The 24,529-nt window shown below is 47.5% G+C and overlaps 1 protein-coding gene across 1 annotated transcript in view; it reads left to right on the top strand.

Moving 5' to 3' along the window:
- Nucleotides 1-24,529, top strand: part of C7H17orf75 (chromosome 7 C17orf75 homolog) — a 166,262-nt gene that overhangs the window by 26,201 nt on the left and 115,532 nt on the right. The window lies entirely within an intron of this gene.

The following is a 24,529-nucleotide window of genomic DNA, read 5'->3' as shown; positions in this document are numbered from 1 at the left end:
CTGCGGTATCGTACTGACTGCCATCATAACTGCTGCCTGTGCTTAGCGTTTTGGCTGCGGGACGTATTTGCTATTTATTCATCTGGGTGCATAGCGCATTTGTGTGCATAGCTTCATTTGTTTGCATAGCGTTTTTGCTGCTGGAGGTATTTGCTGCCATTATTATTATTTGTGTGCCAGCCTGTGCTTAACATTTTTGCTGCCTGATCCTGTGTCTGTGGCCCGATCTCTCCCTGCATCACCTTGTTGTTGTTGTTTGCTGCCATCTTGCTGTTCAAGCCCTCTCTCCTCCCCACTCCCAGCCGCTGCTCCCCCGCGGCCCCACCCCCCGCTCTCTACAGCACCTTCCATAGATCCCCTCCCCACTCGCCACCCCGCTCCCGCCTCCCAGCTGCTCCTCCCTCCCACGGAAACACTAGGGTAGACCGGAGCGACATAGAGCTGTGATCGTCCTGACTTCGTCAGACAGGGTCGCTCCAGCCGCTCCTGACCCCGCTCCACAATCTCTGTGCCTGACTGCGCTCTGAGCCACACTCGCCTGCGGTATCGTACTGACTGCCATCATAACTGCTGCCTGTGCTTAGCGTTTTGGCTGCGGGACGTATTTGCTATTTATTCATCTGGGTGCATAGCGCATTTGTGTGCATAGCTTCATTTGTTTGCATAGCGTTTTTGCTGCTGGACTTATTTGCTGCCATTATTATTATTTGTGTGCCAGCCTGTGCTTAACATTTTTGCTGCCTGATCCTGTGTCTGTGGCCCGATCTCTCCCTGCATCACCTTGTTGTTGTTGTTGTTTGCTGCCATCTTGCTGTTCAAGCCCTCTCTCCTCCCCACTCCCAGCCGCTGCTCCCCCGCGGCCCCACCCCCGCTCCCTACAGCACCTTCCATAGATCCCCTCCCCACTCGCCACCCCGCTCCCGCCTCCCAGCTGCTCCTCCCTCCCACGGAAACACTAGGGTAGACCGGAGCGACATAGAGCTGTGATCGTCCTGACTTCGTCAGACACGGTCGCTCCAGCCGCTCCTGACCCCGCTCCACAATCTCTGTGCCTGACTGCGCTCTGAGCCACACTCGCCTGCGGTATCGTACTGACTGCCATCATAACTGCTGCCTGTGCTTAGCGTTTTGGCTGCGGGACGTATTTGCTATTTATTCATCTGGGTGCATAGCGCATTTGTGTGCATAGCTTCATTTGTTTGCATAGCGTTTTTGCTGCTGGACGTATTTGCTGCCATTATTATTATTTGTGTGCCAGCCTGTGCTTAACATTTGTGCTGCCTGATCCTGTGTCTGTGGCCCGATCTCTCCCTGCATCACCTTGTTGTTGTTGTTGTTGTTGTTTGCTGCCATCTTGCTGTTCAAGCCCTCTCTCCTCCCCACTCCCAGCCGCTGCTCCCCCGCGGCCCCACCCCGCTTCCTACAGCACCTTCCATAGATCCCCTCCCCACTCGCCACCCCGCTCCCGCCTCCCAGCTGCTCCTCCCTCGCTCCGCCCCCCTCCACTTATGTCAGACCAACATACGTGCAGCGTTCTCGCACCCCATGCGCGCCGAAGGCGCGCCAATGGTAAGCCCGTCTACGCCCGTCCGCGCCTGGACCGCGCCCAGCGCCAGACCCCCTGGCCCCCACAAAAACCACTCCACCCGCCTAACATACGACGCCGCAACCCTCTCTGCACTCAACGCCGACTGGCTCCCCGACTGCCACCAAGCCGCCCCAGGACGCATCCATGGACCCTTCACCTGCCATTCCTGCAAGTTCAACTGCATCAGGACCCACACTATATCCACAAACGCCAAACAGAGCTCCAACAATAACCACCTGAAGTGCATCCTGCTCAACACCTGCTCGGTCCACAAACACGCCATTGAACTATGGAACCTACTGGACACTACAACGCCAGACGTCGCCTTCCTGACAGAAACCTGGATGAACACCTCATCAGCGCCTGACATCGCAATAGCCATGCCGAACGGCTACAAGATCATCCGAAAGGACCGCATCAACCAAACAGGAGGAGGCATCGCCATCGTCCACAAGAACACCATCCGCATCACTACCAGCGCCGACGACACTCTCACCGTCGCCGAACACCTCCACTTCCAGATACACACCGACCCCAAGACCACACTCAGAGGCTCCCTCATCTACAGGCCACCAGGACCCCGCACTCAATTCAGTGAAGAAATCACTGACTTTATCAGCCCACACGCCCTCCCCTCCGAGGACTACATCCTCCTAGGGGACCTCAACTTCCACCTGGAAAAGAAAAACGACAGCAACACCACCACCGTGCCGGACAACCTCACCCATCTCGGACTTAAACAACTGGTAAACACCCCCATCCACCACGCCGGACACACGCTCGACCCAATCTTCTCCTCCAGCAAGCACATCTCCTTCTTTCACGCCACAGGACTCCACTGGACGGACCACAGCTGCGTCCACTTCAACTTCAGAAAGACCACGACCCACCACCACCACCCACAACAAGTCCCCCGCAGAAACTGGAACAAAATTACCACCGACCAGCTCACCACATCGCTAAACAATAACCATCCCGCCAAACCATCGGACCCAAACCAAGCAGCCATCAATCTCGCACAATGGATCACCCACTGCGCCGACGAATTAGCACCCTTGAAAAACCATCACAACAAACCAGGAAGCAAAAAAGCCTCCTGGTTCAATTACGACCTCAAGAACTCCAAAAAGAACTGCCGCATCCTTGAGAAAGCCTGGTGAAAAAACCCAACCACAGACAACATGACCGCCCTCAAGGACGCCACCCGCAAACACCACCAGCTGATCCGATCCACCAAGAAATCAGCATTCAAGGAGCGACTCGACAACAACGCCCACAACAGCAAGGAACTCTTTAGCATTGTCAAAGAACTGACCAATCCCAGCGCCGGCTCCAATGACATCACTCCCACTCAAGACCTCTGCAACTCACTAGCCTTATTCTTCCACAGCAAAATCGCTGACATACACAACAGCTTCGGCGACCAGTCCACCCCCCTTACCACCACCGAACTGAAGCCCCCCACCACCACCCTTGGCGCCTGGGACCCAATCAGCACCGAAGACACCATCCGCTTGATGAACTCCATTCACTCCGGATCACCAACCGATCCATGCCCCCACCACATCTTCAACAAGGCCACCTCCCTCATCGCACCTCATCTCCGGGATATCATCAACTGCTCCCTCAACACCGCTACCTTCCTGGAAAGCTGGAAACATGCCGAACTCTGTGCCCTACTGAAGAAACTCACAGCAGACCCCACTGAGCTTAAGAACTACCGCCCCATCTCGCTCCTCCCTTTCCCTGCCAAAGTCATAGAGAAGGCCGTCGACAGTCAGCTTGCCGCCTTCCTCGAGTCCAACGACTCCCTCGACCCCTCACAGTCCGGCTTCCGAGCCAAACACAGCACCGAGACCCCCCTCATCGCAGCCACAGACGACATCCGAACACTACTCGACAACGGAGAAACAGCTGCCCTCATCCTCCTGGACCTCTCCGCAGCGTTTGACACGGTCTGTCATAGCACCCTTGTACAACGCCTCAGAAATGTCAGGATACAAGGAAAAGCACTGGACTGGATCATCTCGTTCCTCGCCGGAAGAACTCAGAGAGTCCGCCTCCCCCCTTTCAGGTCAGAGGCCACCAAAGTCATCTGCGGGGTACCTCAAGGATCTTCACTCAGCCCCACCCTTTTCAACGTCAACATGAGCCCCCTCGCTTCCATCGCACGCCAGCACAACCTCAACATCATCTCCTATGCCGACGACACACAGCTGATCCTCTCCCTCACCAAAGACCCAAACACCGCCAAAACTAACCTACACGAAGGGATGAAAGACGTAGCCGAGTGGATGAAGAACAGCCGCTTAAAATTGAATTCTGACAAGACGGAAGTCCTCATCCTAGGATCATCCCCCTCCGCATGGGACGACTCATGGTGGCCACCAGCCCTGGGCAGCGCACCCAAACCAACGGACCATGGCCGCAACCTGGGATTCATTCTAGACTCCTCCCTCTCGATGACCAGACAAGTCAACACCGTCTCATCATCATGCTTTAACATCCTACGTATGCTCAGAAAGATCTTCCGCTGGATCCCCACCGAAACAAGAAAGACGGTCACCCAAGCACTCGTCACAAGCCGACTGGACTACGGAGACACCCTCTACGCCGGAACCACAGCCAAATTACAGAATAAACTCCAACGCATTCAGAACGCCTCCGCCCGACTCATCTTAGACATACCCCGCCACAATCACATAACCGGTCACCTGAGAAACCTTCACTGGCTCCCCGTCAACAAGAGAATAACGTTCCGCCTCCTCACCCACGCACACAAAGCCCTCTACGACCTGGGACCCAAATACCTCGACACGCGCCTGACCTTCTACACCCCCACCCGCCAATTACGATCATCCAATCAAGCCCTCGCCGCGATTCCACGCATCCGAAGAACCACCATGGGAGGAAGATCATTCTCCTACTTAGCGACCAAAACCTGGAACTCCCTCCCTACCCACCTCCGCCTTACACAGAACCACCTCTCCTTCAGAAAACAACTCAAAACTTGGCTATTCGATAAGTAACGAACCCCCCCCCCCCCCACCCCTCCCCCCTCAAGCGCCTTGAGACCCTCTGGGTATGTAGTGCGCTATACAAATCCTCGACTTGACTTGACATGTCTTCCTGAGACTCCATCAGTCTCGGAAGCTGAGTGATCCTCACGCGTCAAAAGTCTAGCTCGTCAATTTGAGGTAGAAGAACAAGAATTCAGCCTGTGGGGTTTAAGGAGGTTCAGCATTCACACTAGAAAATAACGAGGTACAATGCAGTGACACGTGGTTATAACCAGTTCATTAGCAAATCTGATAATATCGCACATTAACCAAATGTAGAAACCTAAAGACAGCACGGAACCCTGTGTAGTTTTAATGTTCTTCGCCCTCCATTCCTCTTTTCAACATGTAAAACAAGCACGATAGCAATAGCATGATTGCAGTACACCGTTAGATAGGTAGTTTGTTTCAGTGCATTTTCATTTGTTATTTTCCTTCTCTATATTTGCAGACCAGTTGCAGCTATCAGAAGTGACCATATGCTAGGGCTGTCTAGGATCATGTGTCCAAGCTGGAGTGGTGAAGGCTCATTCCCCTGTTTGTGCTTGTGCCTAGTGACGTGGTTTCAAATTCTTTCTAATATTCTACTGGCTGCAGCTAACGCCTAGAGACACTATTTCAATATTTGCCAATACAACTCGCTTCTGTTTTATTGAGATAAAGCCAATCTGGCAGATCTTTAAAGTGATATCTGAAGTGTCACACCCTCCAAACTCCATTTAGAGTCCGAGAAGGCATTGCGTTTACACTGGCAGAACCTTAGTTGGTTCCTCTGGCATACACCCTTGACCCGGCCACCACTGGGCTCCCAGGTCAAAGTGATGCTTAGAGCGGGGTGACCATCGCTTATTTTCACTTGCTAGTTCTATGTAGGGAAAGCGCAAAACAAACCCTGCACGCAGTGAGAAAGTGCCCATTGTGTCCCGGCCATTGTTTCTTTGTTGTCTGAAAACAAGTTCCTGTTGTGGAGATTTGTTTTTAGAAATTAAAAAATTCTGCAAGCATGGTGCCTCAAAAAAGGCACCTGCTCGACAAAGGATCAGTGCATCAAATGAAACTGCCAAGTGGTTGGCAAAATAGTTGGATTCTGGAAACAGAAATGGACTGTTAGTGCATTATGAATAGTATGCTTGTGCATGTTAACCTGTTCCCTAAATTGAAGTAGGTTCCGGGCGGGGCAGATAGATACGATGTACCAGATCCTGAGATGCTCTCTATGTAGAAGGTTTGTTGCTTTGTTTTTTGCACTTCTTTGTATCCTATCCTTTGGTGTCCTGGCTGTGAGTGTGCAGAAAGCCACCGGAGATGGTGAACTTGTTAGACTGGTATGAGGGGTTTGTAAACAATGCAGAATGGTTTAGAAGAGGTGTGGGATGACAAGATGAGCCTGTGGAAATCGATCCCGTTACAGGCAATGTGGTCATATTTCTTTAGGCCTTGGATGAAATATGCTGCATCATGAAGGGTGTATTTAAAGGAGGTGGGGAGGGGGATGCACTGTGGAGGCTAGAAGCCCATGGAGCAGGACCAAGTTGCCACCATTCAGATGTGAGCTTCGATGTGTGGTCTATGTGCGAAAATGTTGTGTACATCAGTTCTGAACTTACTTTCTGGGAATAACGGCTTCATATTGTTTAGTAGAGAGAGCTGGTGCCAGGCTGTCTTTGTTGTCTTGGCAGTGTGTTCCTTGAGGGTGAGGTTGGTTTCCAGGGCGAATTCATTGCCCAAATGTAAATATAGAGAGATTGCCAATAGTGGGTGCAAACTGCACATTTAGATTTACAACCTGTTTGTAATTTTGGATGCAGCCTATGTACTAAAAGATCACGTTTCAAAATCTTTGGTCTTAGGAGTAGCAGACTGACCAGCATAATGAATATTCATCAGGTCGCTATTGAGATCCCATGTGATTTGGCTACGAACACAGTTATGGTGGGCCTGCATGGAACATCAAACCAGCATCCTTGTGCTTACGTTCCCAAATAGGATCTTTTTTTTAAAGCAAAATGTGTATGTGGTTTTTATTTTTTTGTAACTGGTAATGCTTTAAAAATGGTTTCCTTTTTAGGAAGAGATCTTGGGCAGGCAGTGACCCTTCCCACCCCCCCCTGGTTTATTATACCTCCTCCCCATGCATCACATGCATGCAGCACAATTCCCAAAAAGGAAGCAATCCAACAGGGACTGCTTCCGCTTTGCAGGTGGTTTGCCACTTTGAGGAGGCATCAACTTTTCAGTGGTGTACGACCACAGTTTCTGTCACAAACTATTGACACATTCATGGCAAATTGTAATTGTGAGGAGAGACACCATTCACACACTCCTATGAAAGGCTTTTTTGTCTCACAAAATGGCTTTAATACATGGCAAAATACAAGATTGTGGTCACAAGTCCTTTAATGGTTTCTTGCACCTGGCAAGTGAATTGATGTTGGTCTTTGAATCTGTCAAACCCTGTGTCGTACATTCAGGTTTGGGCTAGTTTTTGCATGTTGTTCTTGGAAATTAACAGGAATTCTGTGTTTTAAGGGTTGAGCGTCAGGTAGGTGCTAGACTTCCAGGTGCAGAGGATATGTCTGAGGTGGGGAGACTTTCAAGTAGAGGCATGTATCGTCAGCTTTTTGGTGAATTGCTCCATGTACAGGTTGAAGATGAGCAAGTAACAAGCATTTGCAATGCAAGAGGTCTCGCATTTACAAGAGTTTGAACTATTGGCATTGTAAATGACAATGCCTTTGTGTTGATTTTTAAAACATAAACATAAGGCATTGTCATTACAATGCCAATAGCTTAAACTCTACCAAATGTGGGACCTATTGCATTGCAAATCCTTGTTACCATGCTGCTGTTAGAGGTAGAGGTTGTGGTTCAGCGGTCGGAGCTCCTGACTCTGGAGTTGGGGACTAGTGTTTGAGCCTCTGCGAGTCTCAACATTCTTTAATTTTTAGCAAAACATGTAATCTCCTGCCCGGATCTAGCAATTTAAATTATAAATAAACAGTGATCTTTTTGAGAGGTGGGCGTGCAGTGTGGGGGGGAGGGAGAGGTGGGGAGAGAAATTAAAACAAGCCATGCAAAGGGCATGGATGGAGGAGGGAGAGGGAACAATGGAGGAAGCTTCTATAGATTTCTCAAATTAACACAGCACCCGCTTCGCCAAGCGTCCATGCAGCGGGGATGAGGGGACATATTTAAAAGTTGTATATTACGTGAAAGCACGCTTCAAATACCAAAACAAAAAGAACAGCCCGCATTGCTAAAGCTGGCTGTTTTGATTAATTACAAAAACAACAGTTGATGGACAGAATGCAGAACAATGTCATACATTCACCCCAGTACAGAGATCTGGGCCTAAATCCATCGTTTTTTTGCACTCCAAACCACCCCAGTTCAGACATGCCATATGCAAATCAGCCTTGACCCTGTGCCTCATGGGAACAGTCCAGCCCGAACTGCCAAGCCATGTCTTCCCTGGACCGGATCAAGCATCCTAGGACCGGTTTCTGGCTATTAGCCATCATCAGCCAGGATAGCTTGACTCCAGTGGTGTGGAGAGCACGGGACTCACGTCTGAGCATACCCGTCCCACTCGGGGTGACAAATGCAAAAACAACAGTTGATGGACAGAATGCAGAACAATGTCATACATTCACCCCAGTACAGAGATCTGGGCCTAAATCCATCGTTTTTTTGCACTCCACACCACCCCAGTTCAGACATGGCCATATGCAAATCAGCCTTGACCCTGCGCCTCATGGGAACAGTCCAGCCCGAACTTCCAAGCCATGTCTTCCCTGGACAGGAATGACTGGGTGTGAGTGTTTGATTGGTTCAGATGCTCCGTCCATCACCACCCCCTTTTGTACCGCTTTGTTCGCCATAAGTTGGCCAGGTATGCTCCGACGTGAGTCCCTTGCTCACTTTGCCACTAGATTCAAGCAAGCCGGGCTGAAGACTGCTGAAATGCCAGAAACCGGTCCTCGGAAGCTTGTTTCCGGTCCAGGGAAGGCATGGCTTGGCAGTTCGGGCTGGACTGTTCCCATGAGGCACATTGCATTGAGTGCAGTGTAATTATGTAAAATATAACTATGTGGCATTGAGTGGTATTTGGAGTGTATGTTGCATTGAGTGCAGTGTAGTTATGTTGCATATAACTATGTGGCACTGAGTGGTATTTGGAGTGTATGTTGCATTGAGTGCTGTGTAATTATGTGGCGTGTATTATGTGGCACTGAGTGGTATTTGGAGTGTATGTTGCATTGAGTGCAGTGTAGTTATGTTGCATATAACTATGTGGAACTGAGTGGTATTTGGAGTGTATGTTGCATTGAGTGCTGTGTAATTATGTGGCGTGTAAGTATGTGGCACTGAGTGGGATTTGGAGTGTACGTTGCATTGAGTGCAGTGTAATTCTGTGGCGTGTAATTATGTGGCACTGAGGGGTATTTGGAGTGTATGTTGCATTGAGTGCAGTGAAATTATGTGGCGTATAATTATGTGGCACTGAGTGGTATTTGGAATGTATGTTGCATTGAGTGCAGTGTAATTATGTGGCGTGTAATTATGTGGCACTGAGTGGTATTTGGAGGGTATGTTGCATTGTGTGCAGTGTAATTATGTGGCACTGAGTTGTATTTGGAGTGTATGTTGCATTGAGTGCAGTGTAATGATGTGGCATGTAATTATGTGCACTGAGTGGTATTTGGAATGTATGTTGCATTGAGTGCAGTGTAATTATGTGGCGTGTAATTATGTGGCACTGAGTGGTATTTGGAGGGTATGTTGCATTGTGTGCAGTGTAATTATGTGGCACTGAGTTGTATTTGGAGTGTATGTTGCATTGAGTGCAGTGTAATGATGTGGCATGTAATTATGTGCACTGAGTGGTATTTGGAGTGTATGTTGCGTTGAGTGCAGTGTAATTATGTAGCATATAATTATGTGGCACTGAGTGGTATTGTGTGGAGTGTATGTTGTATTCAGTAGAGTGTAATTATGTGCTGTGCAATATGTGGCACTGAGTGGTATTTGGAGTGTATGTTGCATTGAGTGCAGTGTAATTATGTGGTGTGTAATTATGTGGCACTGAGTGGTATTGTGTGGAGTGTATGTTGCATTGAGTGCAGAGTAATTATGTGGCATGTAAATATGTGGCACTGAGTGGTATTTGGAGTGTGTGTTGCATTGAGGGCAGTGTAATTATGTGGCGTGTAATTATGTGGCCCTGAGTGGTATTGCTTGGAGTGTATGTTGCATTGAGTGCAGTGTAATTATGTAGCATATACTTATGTGGCACTGAGTGGTATTGTGTGGTGTGTGTGTTGCATTCAGTAGAGTGTAATTATGTGGCGTGTAATTATGTTGCACTGAGTGGTATTTGGAGTGTATGTTGCATTGAGTGCAGTGTAATTATGCGGCGTGTAACTATGTGGCACTGAGTGGTATTTGGAGTGTATGTTGCATTGAGTGCAGTGTAATTGTGGCGTGTAATTATGTGGCACTGAGTGGGATTTGGATAAAAGAAGTGGTTTAATACACGTTCTGGCAGCATTAAGAGACAAGGACCCTCCATCTTGAGACCGGGCAATCTCCTTATTGGACGCTAACTGTACAATTTATACATAAATAGCAAGAAAATGGTGTGTCGGTTTTTAGTAGTTACATTTTATGATTTTTGTTGTTCTGGGTGCAGATGGACTTAATCAACAGCATGATAACTGTTAACTTTCTGAAACAAATGCAAATACTAAGTCATACACATTTGTACACAAGGGCGCAGCGAAGGCTCAACGGAAAGCGTTCATAGTAAGTAAAAACACTTGGACAACTACTTTATTTAAATGTAGATGCGTCTTAGTTTAAAAAATAGGAATACATGGAAATCCAGCCCTAACTTATAGGTAACAACCTGTTAAAAGTCCAGCAGAGCATCTGCGTTAAAAAGCTAAGCCCTAGCTGCTAAGAAGTTATTATTAAACATTCCCTAACGTTTCCACGTTCTGCGTCTTACTCAAAGCACTTGTAAATGCAATTACTCATCAGTTCATGGCCTAATGTGTCCTCGTTGCGTTTCTCTGATAAGGATGGAGACGCATGAGTGAATTAAAAGCAGCATGCAGCGTGACCTTGGTATCTGCGTTAAATGTGGTTCTGAATGTGTATCCAGGCGTGACCACTTGCCACAGGGATTTAAGACAAATTTCTGCAATCAAAGTTGGACGAGGGGTGGTGATGCTCGGGAACGTACAACTTGGAAGCTGCTTACACGAGATAAACATTAATCAGTTTAAAAAAAACAGTTGAAACTGGTAAGGCAAAAAGGTAAGGCAAAATCGTTTTTCTTCAAATTAACTCTCAGCGTGCCACTGCAAAACTTTTGGATTGCCACAATAAGTGCAATTGTGCTGTTAGTACACTGGCACCGTTTTTACTGCCTCCACTATAGACTTCCATCGCCTGACAACATGAACAAGTGGGCACCATGGCATGGCAGGTAAAAAGCAGAAATAGAGATCTTTCAGCAGGAGTGGATATAAAGGAATAAGCAAACAGGTCTAGTAGCAGTCACTGTAGGCAACACCTCACTGTTAGAGAAGCAAACCTGAATGAAAGGCCATAAAAACAAGCAGGAAGTGGGATAAGGGAGGGGGTGGCAAATGGTGATCACTTTCGCGTCCGCTTTAATGTTCTCAGTGGCCGCGCGGTTCAGTGAGAACATCAAAGCGGCCACGAAAGTGATCAGCAGGCGGACAAATGGTGTGTGCGCCCGGCGCACATGCACTGCACCCGATCCGCACTTTGGGAGCATCTTTGAATACCCCTTACTTTATATCTCGCCAAAGCATCGCTAACGTGATGGCTTAGCCGAGACCTAAAAAATGGGGCCCTTGGGGACTATGCAGTTGATAGAGATCTTCTGGGATACGGTTGTGCCTTATTGAGTGAACTGGTGTTGGTTGCATGAGTAGAAGGAGAACCAAAGAATCCCATTCAAGATTCCAGGATGTGGATGAAGGTGGGACAGTTGTTGATGCCGAAGGCAGCTGAGAGGTCCAGCCATAGCAGAAGGCAGGGCATCTGTGTCCAAGAGGCCTCCATCTACAATGTGGTGAGATGCTGTCCTCTGTGCTGCAGCGTAATCAAGCCACATTTCTAGTCATGCAAGAGATGGTTGGTATTTATGTCATCTTGCCGATGAGCATAAAAGTTTGTTGCTGATGAAGAGTAGGTGAGTTATGGGCTGATAATTTGGAAGGCCATCAGGGTCTAGTGTGGGTTTCTTCAGGAATGGGAGGATCTAGTTTGTCTAAAGAGCTTCTGGGAAAATGCCTTGAGTGAGGGAGGCATTGACCGTGGTAAATAGAGGAGTAAGGGCGCTTCTGCTGAGATCGCTTTGATCAAGACTGAGGGTAAGGCATCATCTTGATTTGAGGTGGCTTTGAGGGAAATGAATATATCAGCAAGAGCTGTGAGTGATGGGGCTTTGATGGATGATCATTGAAGGATGCTATGAGAATGGGTGGCTCTAGGAGAAGTAGGCTTGATGGGGTCTATGTACAGTTGGATCTTCTGTATTTTCTGAAAAAGAGATTGATGACATTGTTCTTGTCTGGAGTATAGGATGGGAGGTTCAGGCAGGAGTTTAGGGCAGTGCTAGATTGTCTTGAACATTGTTCTGCTTCTGTTGGTAGTTCATTGATGTAGTTGGTGCAGTACTTGGCTTTGGCTGATGTGATGAGTTGTCTGTGTGTCGCGCAAAGGGACAGAAACGGCATTGGGTCCTCAGGTACTATTTTTCTTTTTTTTCTGCTAATGGAGTGTATGTTGTTGGTGAGGTTTTCAATGTAGCAGGGTGCTTATGGTGTTTTTTAATACAAAGCCACAGGTGTAGTTTTGAAGGGTTTAAGGCCAGATATAGATTTGGTAGGAAGAAAGTCAGTCTGAGCTTTACGTTGTCAATGGATAAGCCGTTAAAGGATCTGAAGCTTGTTGTTCTGTAGTGAGTTGACCTAAGTATGTTGGTTAGGCACTGAGCAGGGCGATGAGGATGGTAAGGGGGTCGGCTCACTCTAGGGGTTGGGAGGTTTTCATTGGATGCTTGGGGGTGGTGAGAAGATGAGGTCAAGCATTTGACCTTTGAAATGTGTTGATTGGGTAGCGTACTTTATGACTTTCAGTGTGTCAAGGAAGTTCAGAAGGGTTTACCTTTTTTTGTGCAAGCTTAGTCTGGAAGGTTGAAGTCACGAAGAAGGGCAACTTCAGCCTCCTAAACAAAAGGGATGTGAGCATGTCAAATGGACAAAGTGTTTATAAGGTCTGAAAACTCATCAATGAAAGTCCTAGCCTGGAGTTGTGTAGTTAGGTAGAGTGAAAAGTAGCATATGAGGAGCTCCATGGAGTTGAGTGTAGCTTTCTTACCTAGGGTGCAGGGCGTTATGTGTAGTACTGAAGAGTATACATTAAAGATCATGGTGGTTTGTGGAATTTTCATGAGGTTGTGTCTTTGGGCCTGATATAGCATTTAGCGGATAAGTACTCTCTCACGAACATGACCGGTATTCCGTCAGCCCTATTAAAAGTACATTATATGCTAATACTTGTAATAAGGGTGACACAGTATCTGTCAAGTTTATGACCGAGTACTTGTCTGCCAAACTCTAAATCAGACTCTATGTGCTGTTCGGAGGTGATCTGACTGTATGCGATTGTAGGGATGGGTGGTATAGGGTGCTGGGCTATGCTCCTCATGAGAGTTTACCTTATCGATGCTCGTTGTGGTGGCAGCAGTAGAGTAGGTATTCTAACTCTAGGCCCTACTTGGCCATAACAGGTAATGCCCTTGGGGGATGGAAAAGTTCTCTGCATGGTTGAAGATGTGTACCACTACCCTGAATGCCTAATTGTACGGTTGTCTGGATCCGTAATGCAATTTTTAGGTCTCCACTGGCGTTGCAGCGCAAAGCGCTGTCGCCAGCGAGACTTATTGTTGTTGTGTTGCCTCCCAAGTAGTATAGACTGGGGCACACGCCGATTTGGGTGTGTGGACGCGCTTGCGCAGACGCGCTTACATATACACGCTCACACAGCCCCTGCTTTCACTTGGCTCGCATGCAGTAACGGTGCGCACACACACAGTCAGCCCCCCTGCACACACACACGCACACAGACACACGCATGCGCGCGCACACACACGCTCATTTAGGGAACATGTCGGCAACTGAAGATTTATAACTTGAGAAAGAAACGTGGCACGAATGACATTTATCTAGATATTACATTCTATTCCATCTCAGGAGGTAGGTAAACACGCGGCTAGAGTACTTATTAGGTAAGCAGTCTCTATAACTTTATAAACAGAAAGACAGAAGCATTAGACTGTCACTTGCAGGCACCGTACAAGTGCAGGCTTAGCTAGTGCGTGTCCCCCCAGCTGCTGCGCCTCCCTAGGGGCGGTGGTCTCCACTGGCCCGGACAAGCGCTTTACCTCTGGAAGACGTTCCACAGGAAGCTCTGGTCAGCGGCTGCGGGCTGGGGGTCGATACTGCTGCTGGTAGGCCATGCTGTAACTATATGAGCTCTCATCCAGGTCCGGGCACTGTGTGAAAGCTGCTGGGGTGTCCTGCCCAACCAGTGACTCATCTCTGCTCCGCCCGCAGCCTGGGCTCGCTGTCTCACTACCGGGTACCGCCTGCTTTACTTCTTGGCTGCAGAGCCGACAGCGTTTGGTCCAGGAGCGCCAAGCAGAGGCCTACTCTGGGACTTTCGACTATCATTCGTCATCATTTGACCGAAAAACATGAACTTTTGAGAGACCCCAGGCCTGCCAACAGACCACCGCACATCATTAGTTGTTCGCCAGTTGTGCTCGCCGATCTCTGGCACCGCTTTAATATGGCCGCCGTAATACCAGCGTTATGGTAAAGTTACGAACATGCTGAGTCCTTCTTCTGATTTCTTATTTACACCATCTGATGGTTCTTCATAAACGACACAAGGTCTACTTAATGGAGCAGTCTTCGGAAATCCCCTGTCTCTCAAAAGCAATACCCAAACCCTGATTCATCTGTCTCAACCCAAAAAGATACAACTCCTGGTTACAGCGTGTTGCATCACTGATATTGCACAGACCATAGAACTAAAGCAATTTGTTCTCATACCAAACTCCCCCACATCTAAAATTAACTGCGAAGGCTTCAATGCAAGTGGAGTGTTACAGCCCATACGGATTTGGTATTAAGTAACGTAAGGAATGGAAAAGCCGCAACCCTTGTAACAAATTACATGTAACAAATTACACGTAAAAATAATTGGCGTTCTCTCTTTCGGAAACCTATCTGTAAAGAGCTTCATTCATAATTACGTCCATGTTTCTATTTCTATGTAACTACAAAGCAGGTAAGGTCTCGTTGGTCGCTCACGCGCTTGACTGCGCGTGCCCAGAAGTTCGAGTCCGGGACCCAGGGAAATCCACCACGATGCTTGGGATCAACCTGCTGTAGGTGAACTGCAGAAGTTTTGTTGGGAAGCGGTTACGTTATTAAACAGGTACTCCATTCTGTATGTTAAGCCTATGTCTGAGTGTCTGTTCTCTGCGATTTCTAAGCCTTCTCCTATGCTGAGATCCCTTAATATTGCATTAGCATAAACTAGGCGAATAAAGCAAGTCAGTGGGAGGTCGCCCTTTTTAGGTCTCGCCTGGATTAAGTTTTCTTGTGCTGCCACCCTTGGGTGAAGCACAGAGGCGCTCTATGACGAGGCTCATCCATGTGGGTTCTCACAACACAAAGACGTAGGTACTCACTACCTCCGGCTGGTTACTCCTCCCACCTCAGCTCTTCCTTCGGCAGAAGCAGGAACCAGGGGCTGGGCTGGGCTTCTCTGCCGGCTACAGCACCTCTCCTTCTGTTAGGCTCCGTGGAGCAGACAGGCCCGGCCCGGAGCTGTGAGCACTAACTGCCAAGGAGCCCTTGCACCCCGAGAAATAGACCTGGGCACCAAGGAGCCCCTGTACCCTGAAAGTTACACCTCTGCAAGAAGTCCCTGTAACATACAGACAGGTACGCCGTTGCCAGGAAGAACAGGTAAGGCTCGCCTGTGTAAGGATTTGTGCTTATTTTAAGTTTTAGAAACGGTAACTTTACTGTTTCTTAAACTACAACACTTTAAACAGGAAGGAAGCTATGTACTGTACAGCAAGGTTATGCTTTGTGGCGCTATATAAACACACTGATAAAGTAATTAACATCTGGATCATATCTACTTACTTTCTGTAACTGATCTCGGTATACTATCAGCATTTGGTCTCAGAGCTGGAATAGAATGGGGGTGCTGCAGATACACTGGGGCGCTGTATATAATGGATTGGCGGGGTGGGGTAAGTTTGGAAGGAGGTGCATTGGAAAAGCAGCCTGTTGTCTCAAAGCTGTAGGTGCACTAGGGGAGCTGTATGTGGTGGAATGGCAGGGGTGGTGAATTTAGGAAGGAGGTGCCTCAAGAGCTGCAGGTACACTGGGGGAGCTCTATCTGATTGAGTTCGGACTGGACTGTTGCCATGGGGCACAGGGTCAGAGCTGATTTGCATATCGCCATTGTCTAACCCAGGGTGGTGTGGAGTGCAAAAAAACGATGGATTTGGGCCCAGATCTTTTGACTGGGTTGAATGTGTGACATTGATCCACATTCGGTCCATCACCTGTTTTGTTTGCAATTGCCGCCATAAGTGTGCTGGGGATGCTCAGACGTGGGTCCCAGGCACTCCACACCACTGGAGTCAAGCTAGCCGGGCTGATGAGGTGTTACCTCGAAACCGGACCGGTCCTCGGATGCTTGATTCCGTTCTGGGAAGGACATGGCTTTTGTAGTTCGGACTGGACTGTTCCCATGGGGCACAGGGTCAGAGCTGATTTGCATATCGCCATTGTCTAACCCAGGGTGGTGTGGAGTGCAAAAAAACGATGGATTTGGGCCCAGATCTTTGGACTGGGTTGAATGTGTGACATTGATCCACATTCGGTCCATCACCTGTTTTGTTTGCAATTGCCGCCATAAGTGTGCTGGGGATGCTCAGACGTGGGTCCCAGGCACTCCACACCACTGGAGTCAAGCTAGCCGGGCTGATGAGAGGTGTTACCTCGAAACCGGTCCGGTCCTCGGATGCTTGATTCCGTTCTGGGAAGGACATGGCTTTTGTAGTTCGGACTGGACTGTTCCCATGGGGCACAGGGTCAGAGCTGATTTGCATATCGCCATTGTCTAACCCAGGGTGGTGTGGAGTGCAAAGAAACGATGGATTTGGGCCCAGATCTTTTGACTGGGTTGAATGTGTGACATTGATCCACATTCGGTCAATCACCTGTTTTGTTTGCAATTGCCACCCTTGGGTGAAGCACAGAGGCGCTCTATGACGAGGCTCATCCATGTGGGTTCTCACAACACACAGACTTAGGTACTCACTACCTCCGGCTGGTTTCTCCTCCCACCTCAGCTCTTCCTTCGGCAGAAGCAGGAACCAGGGGCTGGGCCGGGATTCTCTGCCGGCTACAGCACCTCTCCTTCTGTTAGGCTCCGTGGAGCAGACAGGCCCGACCCGGAGCTGTGAGCACTAACTGCCAAGGAGCCCTTGCACCCCGAGAAATAGACCTGGGCACCAAGGAGCCCCTGTACCCTGAAAGTTACACCTGTGCAAGAAGTCCCTGTAACATACAGACAGGTACGCCGTTGCCAGGAAGAACAGGTAAAGCTCGCCTGTGTAAGGATTTGTGATTATTTTAAGTTTTACAAACGGTAACTTTACTGTTTCTTAAACTACAACACTTTAAACAGGAAGGAAGCTATGTACCGTACAGCAAGGTTATGCTTTGTGGCGCTATATAAACGCACTGATAAAGTAATTAACATCTGGATCATATCTACTTACTTTCTGTAACTGATCTCGGTATAATATCAGCATTTGGTCTCAGAGCTGGAATAGAATGGGGGTGCTGCAGGTACACTGGGGCGCTGTATGTAATGGATTGGCGGGGTGGGGTAAGTTTGGAAGGAGGTGCATTGGAAAAGCAGCCTGTTGTCTCAAAGCTGCAGGTGCACTAGGGGAGCTGTATGTGGTGGAATGGCAGGGGTGGTGAAGTTAGGAAGGAGGTGCCTCAAGAGCAGCGCGTTGTCTCAGAGCTGCAGGTACACTGGGGGAGCTCTATCTGATTGGATGGCGGGGTTGGGTAAGTTTGGAACAAGGTGCATTGGAGGAGCAGCTGTTTGCAGGTATACTGGGGAAGCTGTATGTGATGGAATGGCGGTGCTGGTGTAAGTTAGGAAGGAGGTGCATTGGAGAAGCAGCGTGTGGTCTCCGAGCTTCAGGTAGACTGGGGGAATTGTATTTCATCTAGGTGGAATGAAGGGCGTGGTGTAAGTTAGGAGTGAGTTGCATTGGAAGAGCAGCGTATGGGTTGACAGCTGCAGGTACACTTGGGGGCTGTATATAATGGAACGGCAGGGGTGTACGTTATGGAAGGAGGTGCATTAGAAGAACAGTGTGTGGTGTCAGAGCTGGAATCAAATGGGGGGCTGCAGTCCAGGATTGAGATGCACTGGGAGAGCTGTGTGTGGGTCTTTGTGGCATGGCAAGAATGGCACAGATCAGGATTCAGTCACACTGGCAGAGCTGTAAATTAGCCTCACAAGTACAATAGCAAGGCTCATGATTGAGGGGCACTGGTAGAGCACGCAGTGGGTCTTAAGCACTAGGATAGTATGGTATTCTTGTTTCATTACTGGCATTGTAGGAGTGTTGCAACAGTGGACTCAGGTGCTCGTTCCAGTACAAAAATAATAGGGTACGGTCGAGGTGCACTGGCGGAGCTCTACGTTTCTCTCTCCTGCAATGGTAGTGAGCTACTGGCATTGTAAATAACAAACCTTTCATCTATGTGTTGGTTTTGAAAATAGATAAATAAAAGGCATTGCCATTTACAATGCCTTTTACAATGGCAGTAGCTTAAAATTTGGCAAATGCGAGACCTATTGCATTGCAAATGCTTGTTGTTGTTGTCATAGGTGAACAAGAATCACATGTGTACTCTATGACATAAGTCTGTCTCACGGATTGTGATTTTGTTGTACCGGAAGGGGCGCCTAAAGCACTACCCTCATTGTGGTGGAAGACTACTGCCTTCACCAAGAGTTAAGCATCACAAGCGCGGTGGTGGCACTATACCATGTAGTGATTAGTAGTAGTGAACAGGACCTGCTTTTTCCCTGTGTCACTGGAGTGAAGCCTACTGGCTCATGCACCTTTTTAAAAGTTCCACTGCTGTGTGCTTAATTCACCCCTTGGCCTGCATCAGGTAGATGTTGAGTGCTGTACAACGCAGGAGTATTGTCTGTGCTTGATGTATGTGTGCTTAAGAATGGTACAAAACAGAGCTAGAGCAGTACTGTGCAGTGCAGGTATGGTTAGCACATGTACTGGGTGTATGTATGCCTGTAAGGAATACATGAGTGAAACATGTGGTGTCTGTGCAGTGCATGCACAGGGAAAGCATGTGCTTGGTGTATGTGTGTTTGTGTGAAGTACAATACATGAAGGGCGAAGTGTTGTGCAGTGGACACATGGTAGGTGTGTGTGCTGGGAGAGTGTGTGTTTGTAAATAGCACACCCTGGTAAGAGTTATAAATACTTCAGTGATAAACAGTGTGCGCAGACTGAGTGTGTGTGTGCTGAATGCATGTGTACATGTAAGGGTACAATGTATGGAGGTAACAATACTGGACAGTAAGTGTGAATGCACACTGAGCAAGTGTGCCTGCAAATGGTACATCACATTGGGGACCCTAGGTTCCATTTTGGAAAGCCCAAGCCTGCAGTGTGAAGACACAAAGAGAGGGATACCCCCTGACCGATTTGTATATTGCTGCCTTTTTGTGAGCTGGATGGGACACACACTGAAGGGAAAAGGAAGAGACACCTCTGTAAAGGAGATGGGTCTGATTAGAGAATTCTAAAGAGTAGGTCCAGGGGGGAGGAGGGGGTCTGGGTTTAAGCTTTTGATGTATATTTCACTGTGTCTGACATCCAGGTGTGAACTCTGGTTATTCCTATCAGTTGTGTTGTGGGAAAATCCGCTATTGAGTTTTGCCTGCTGTGGCAGACAGTCTTTCGTGAGAAAAGAAGAAAAAGGGAAGTGTCCACTTCAAAAGAAGCAGAACCCCAACATAAAACGTCAAAGACTCAGACCATGGGATTTAATTTTGGTGTCTGGAAATGGACTGTAAAAAGCGGAGGTTGAGACCCAAACTATGTCATCTGCCAAGCATCCAGATGGGCTGTGTGAGAAGGGGAAGCTCTGCAAAACTACCTGTGGCAAAAACTAGAGGACAAGGGCCTTCTAGTCTCCCTTCTGGGAGAGGGGACCTCACCCAGGACACAAAGATCACCTGTCCTGGAGCACCAGTGCCTGCTTGCCAAGACTACCATGCCCTGTGCGGAAGAGGAAAGCGTTGTAGGGATCGGAGTCCAGTGGTGATCCTTGCAAGAGGATGCCTTGAGTAAGGTGTGAGGCTGTGCGTCGATCGGGTAGTTGCCTGTGTGCAGTGTTGAATTGGCGACCCCCTTATGCGAGGAGAGAGCCATCAGAGACAGAGCTGTGAGTGAAAGACCACCCTTCGGTGACCCTGTATGGCAGAGGGGGCCCCTGGTAAAGTTATTACTTACAAAAGTGCAGAGACTGGTAACCATCCTGACGTGGGCACTTGCACCAAGATAGCCTGCGTTGTGCTGGCAAGTACCACAGCAACATAGCATGCCAGGAGGGGCTGCTATTACCAACTTTGTCGAGGGATTTACGTCACTGCCTGAAGGAGAGACTGGGGCTTTGTTCAGTGGGTTGTAACTGTACTGGGAGAGAATTGCTCTGAGTGAACACTGAGGCCTGCAGAGGAGGCCATGAACGACATCACACACTCATTAGGCTCCAGTCGGGAGCTGAAGGTAGGATATCCACTCATCCCAGCTGGGTAAAAACAGCTTACCATGTCTTCTTGAAGTGTGAGCTGCTCCGACAACTGAGAAGAACTCCCGCAGTGCAACTTAGGAGACCGAGCCAGCGTCGACAGGAGCTGCCACCTTGGCTGCGATCAGCCCGACTTCAACAAGCAGATTTGGACTCACGGGTGCCCTCAGCACCCACTGCACCTCTGGTAAGACGTAAACTGTCCGCTTGGGTCCCACAGGGCTCTCTGCTAACGGTGCTGCAGCACCATAGACACTTATGACTATATCCTCAAGACGCAAAGGGGAACTCTTAAAAATGGCCTAATATTAAGCATTCCCTGGTTGCAGCCACCAGTGAATGAGGAATACCCTCGATCAAGTTACATGAATGCGGGTGGGGCAGGCTTTTTGCCTGACAACTGCTAGAGCCAGACATCAAGGGGGTTTGTGTTGTTGCTTCTGAATCTCGTATACCTTTGCATGTTTTGAGTAAGAAATAAAATATTTCATGTTTGTGTAAAGTATTTGACTAGACATTGATTTATTGTTCGTACTGTTTGCACTTTGAGTATTGAGTCTAGTTCACTGAACTGTATTAAATTAAATAAGTGTCATATGCAGATGACACTCAGTTAATTGTCACTCTCTCGCAGTCTGATGGTAAGCCAGCAAAACAATTTAAATCCTAACTGGCAGAGGTGGCCACATAGATCGCTAACAGCTGTTTGAAGTTATATTCACACAAAACTGAAATCTTGATTGTGTGCAAGGACCCATCCATCTGGACATCGGCCTGGTAGCTTGATGCCCTTAACCAGATCCGATACACCCAAATTTAAGAATCTGGGGGTATGGTTCGAATTCAAACTTCCCTTTGAAAATCAGATCGGTAGTGTAGCAGGGAACTGCTGTTGTATTCTCAAGACCCTAAGAAAAACCTTAGACTTACTCCCGTTGGAGTCACGTGAAACCATTGTTCATACTCTATTACGTCACAACTTGACTACTGTAACTCTTGTACTCGGGAGCTACCATGGGTAATCTGAAATAATTCAAAGAATCCAAAATGCCCCAGCACGCTTGTTACTCAACTACCCTAGAAGGTAATTGGCGGCCCTTGCTTCTCTTCACTGGCTTTCCTTGGAAAAAAGAATCGGTTTCAAAGCAAAGTGCTTTTGTCATAGAATTATCTCCCAGAGAGTTCCCAAATATCTTCGTACCTTGAATCAACCATATTCTCCATCTTGTGACCTAAGGTCTTCTAAAGCCGAGTTAGCACAGGTGCCACGGGTCTGTAGTGCCAGACTAGGGGCATGCTCTTATTCCTTTCTGGTCACCAAAGCCTGTAATTCCTTACCGTCACACTTGCAAGCAGAATCCTCTGAGGAAATCTTTAAGAACAAACTTAAAACCTGGCTGTTTTGCTTCTCTTAGTATCTGAAGGTGTTTTCCCCAAATCTATTATCATTTATGTATCTCTTATAGTCTACGCAGGTCGTGGTCTCAGCGTGGGGACACACCTTCCGATGTAACCAAGCGCTTTACAAATCACATTATTATTATTAATATTAATATTGTTATCAACATCCCCCCCCCGAGGGACCTGCTCAACCACAGCTAACACTGAGATCCCATTGTAGACTGGGTACATGGCCCAGTTGCTTGGGATCCATAGTCGGTCGAGCCATGGGACATAAGGAGTAAAAGGCCTCGACCACCATGTTTTGGCCTAGGAAGTCCTGCATGCCCTGTGGCCCTCTAAAAGGGGTTCAGACAACCCTTGCTGTATCTGTCCTTAGTTGAGGATTCTCGGGTGATGGGAGACTGTGGAGTTGACTTGCGTATGGTGGACGCAAGAAGCTTTAGGTTGGAAGTGCAGTGGTTTTACTTCCTGTAGAGGTAAATGCCGGGAAATTAGGTCCAAGTTTCTGGCTTCTTTTAAAGATGATTTTGGCAGGAAACCACTGTTGTCTGTTCCTGAAGAGATGGATGATTGCAAATCAGTGATAATGCAGAGATAATATAGACGTATTTCCAAGTCTGTTCATCTTTCTGAAAAGATCATACCAGGTGGCTACAATTCGGTCATGTGTGACAACTTCAACAAGTCTGGATATTTTAGCCAGCAGCATCCTGTTGTGTGATAGTACTGCAGTGCCTTTGGGGAATATATAGTAGAGAGGCATCTGATACCATACATTTGTCCCGGCACAGATACCTGCAAGATCTGTGGGAGAATGCACAACCATGCGTTGCTGCATGGTTCGCAGGAAAGACACCAAACATGAGGTTATTCATAAATGTTGTCCACAATGATTGACTGTGACGAGAAATAAGAAAAACTCAGTTTGAATACTTTTACCAAAATGTATTGGCATGGTCAAGTTAACTTTTAAGGGAAGTCCTTGCTTTAGGAGGAAAAACCTAACTAGACATTTTAGTTGCTATTTTTAGCCAACTGTGGTTTTCAGGGATGGGCTAATTTTTTAGCTTCAGTTGCATCTTGCTTTGTGAAAGGATTGCGAAATTCTTTTCCACTTACACTTTTGCCGTCCCTCATGCCATGGCTTGTTGGATCCTATCCTAGTAGTTAAGTTGCTAATGTGTGCTCCATTTAGGCCCTTTCATTCTGATCTGATGATGTTATTGACTTTAAAAAGCGTTTTTATGGCTATTACATTGGTAGAAAAGATAGGCGACTTTCAGGCTTTCCCAATCAAACTTTCTTTATGGTGTTTCCGATGGAAAGTTAATATTCATGACATGTCCTCTTTTTTACCCATGGTGATTTCTAAATTCCATAGTTTGCAAAAGTCTGCATGCAGTATGTGTATTTTTCCACGTCCACAAATTTGTAAGGGAAGATATGCCTACATAGACTGTACCTTTAAAGGACCTGTGGTGGTTATATAGATCTGTCAAAGGAGTATAGACTGTATTGTGGGCAAGAACTCCACAGCTGAGATGAATCAGACACTCTCCAGATGTGGGGTCTTGTATTAAGTTGTTCTTTAGGCTCACTAAGATCGTCCCGAAGGGATCCAAGTTCATTCGACAAGTAAGAAGTAGGCTGCTCTTGCGAGGTGGACAGGTCCTTGTCATTTGCCAGGCAGCAACTTGATTATTGCCTCTAGACGTCACACGAGGAAAGACGTGTTCTTCTCTGTGGCTTCAACTCAACAGTTTCTAGCATTATTTATAGTGCACGAAGGATCCTCAGAAACCTTTGTTATATTTAATTGCTGTGGGAGTCATTACAGGAGACAACTCTCTTGCTGTCATGACATACTTCCCATGTTTGACTAATTTTTTGATTAGTTACCTTTCCCTATAATTGTAAAGCGCTCTGATATCCTTCGGGATCAAGTTCGCGCTATATAAAACTTAATAAATAAATAAATAAATAAATTTATTTTTTATTTTTTCGAAACATAATACATATACTGTAAACACAAATATACTGCATAGTTCTTTAAATGTAGTCCCCTATAGATTCTCCATCTTGCACAATCACATATTCTCAAAACGTGTTCTGATGTCATTATTCTGGCGCTCCCTCTCTCTTAGATTCCAACAAGGGGTAACCAGTAGTAATCTAGCCATCTGTCAATGAAACATGAACAACATATGCGGTGTAAACCCTGCAGTCCAGTCCCTCCTAGAGAACATGCAATGTTATCCGTGTGTTACTCAGATTTAGATCCTCACAGTGTCCGTTCTGGGATCCTCTCATCATTCGTACTTCAGGCCCTCCCACCCAACATATTCATTGTACCCTGCAGCTGACACTCTCTCCAGTGTACTGAACCCCACGTCTAACCTTCGAAAGTGGGCCGGCCCTCTTCAGGCAATCCATGGCAGTAGTCCCTGCTTAATAGAGAACGCATTTCAGGCATT

This window comes from Lissotriton vulgaris, chromosome 7 (assembly GCF_964263255.1).
Source record: "Lissotriton vulgaris chromosome 7, aLisVul1.2, whole genome shotgun sequence".
Classification (NCBI taxonomy): Eukaryota; Metazoa; Chordata; class Amphibia; order Caudata; family Salamandridae; genus Lissotriton; species Lissotriton vulgaris.
This window is presented reverse-complemented; position numbering and strand designations above follow the sequence as displayed.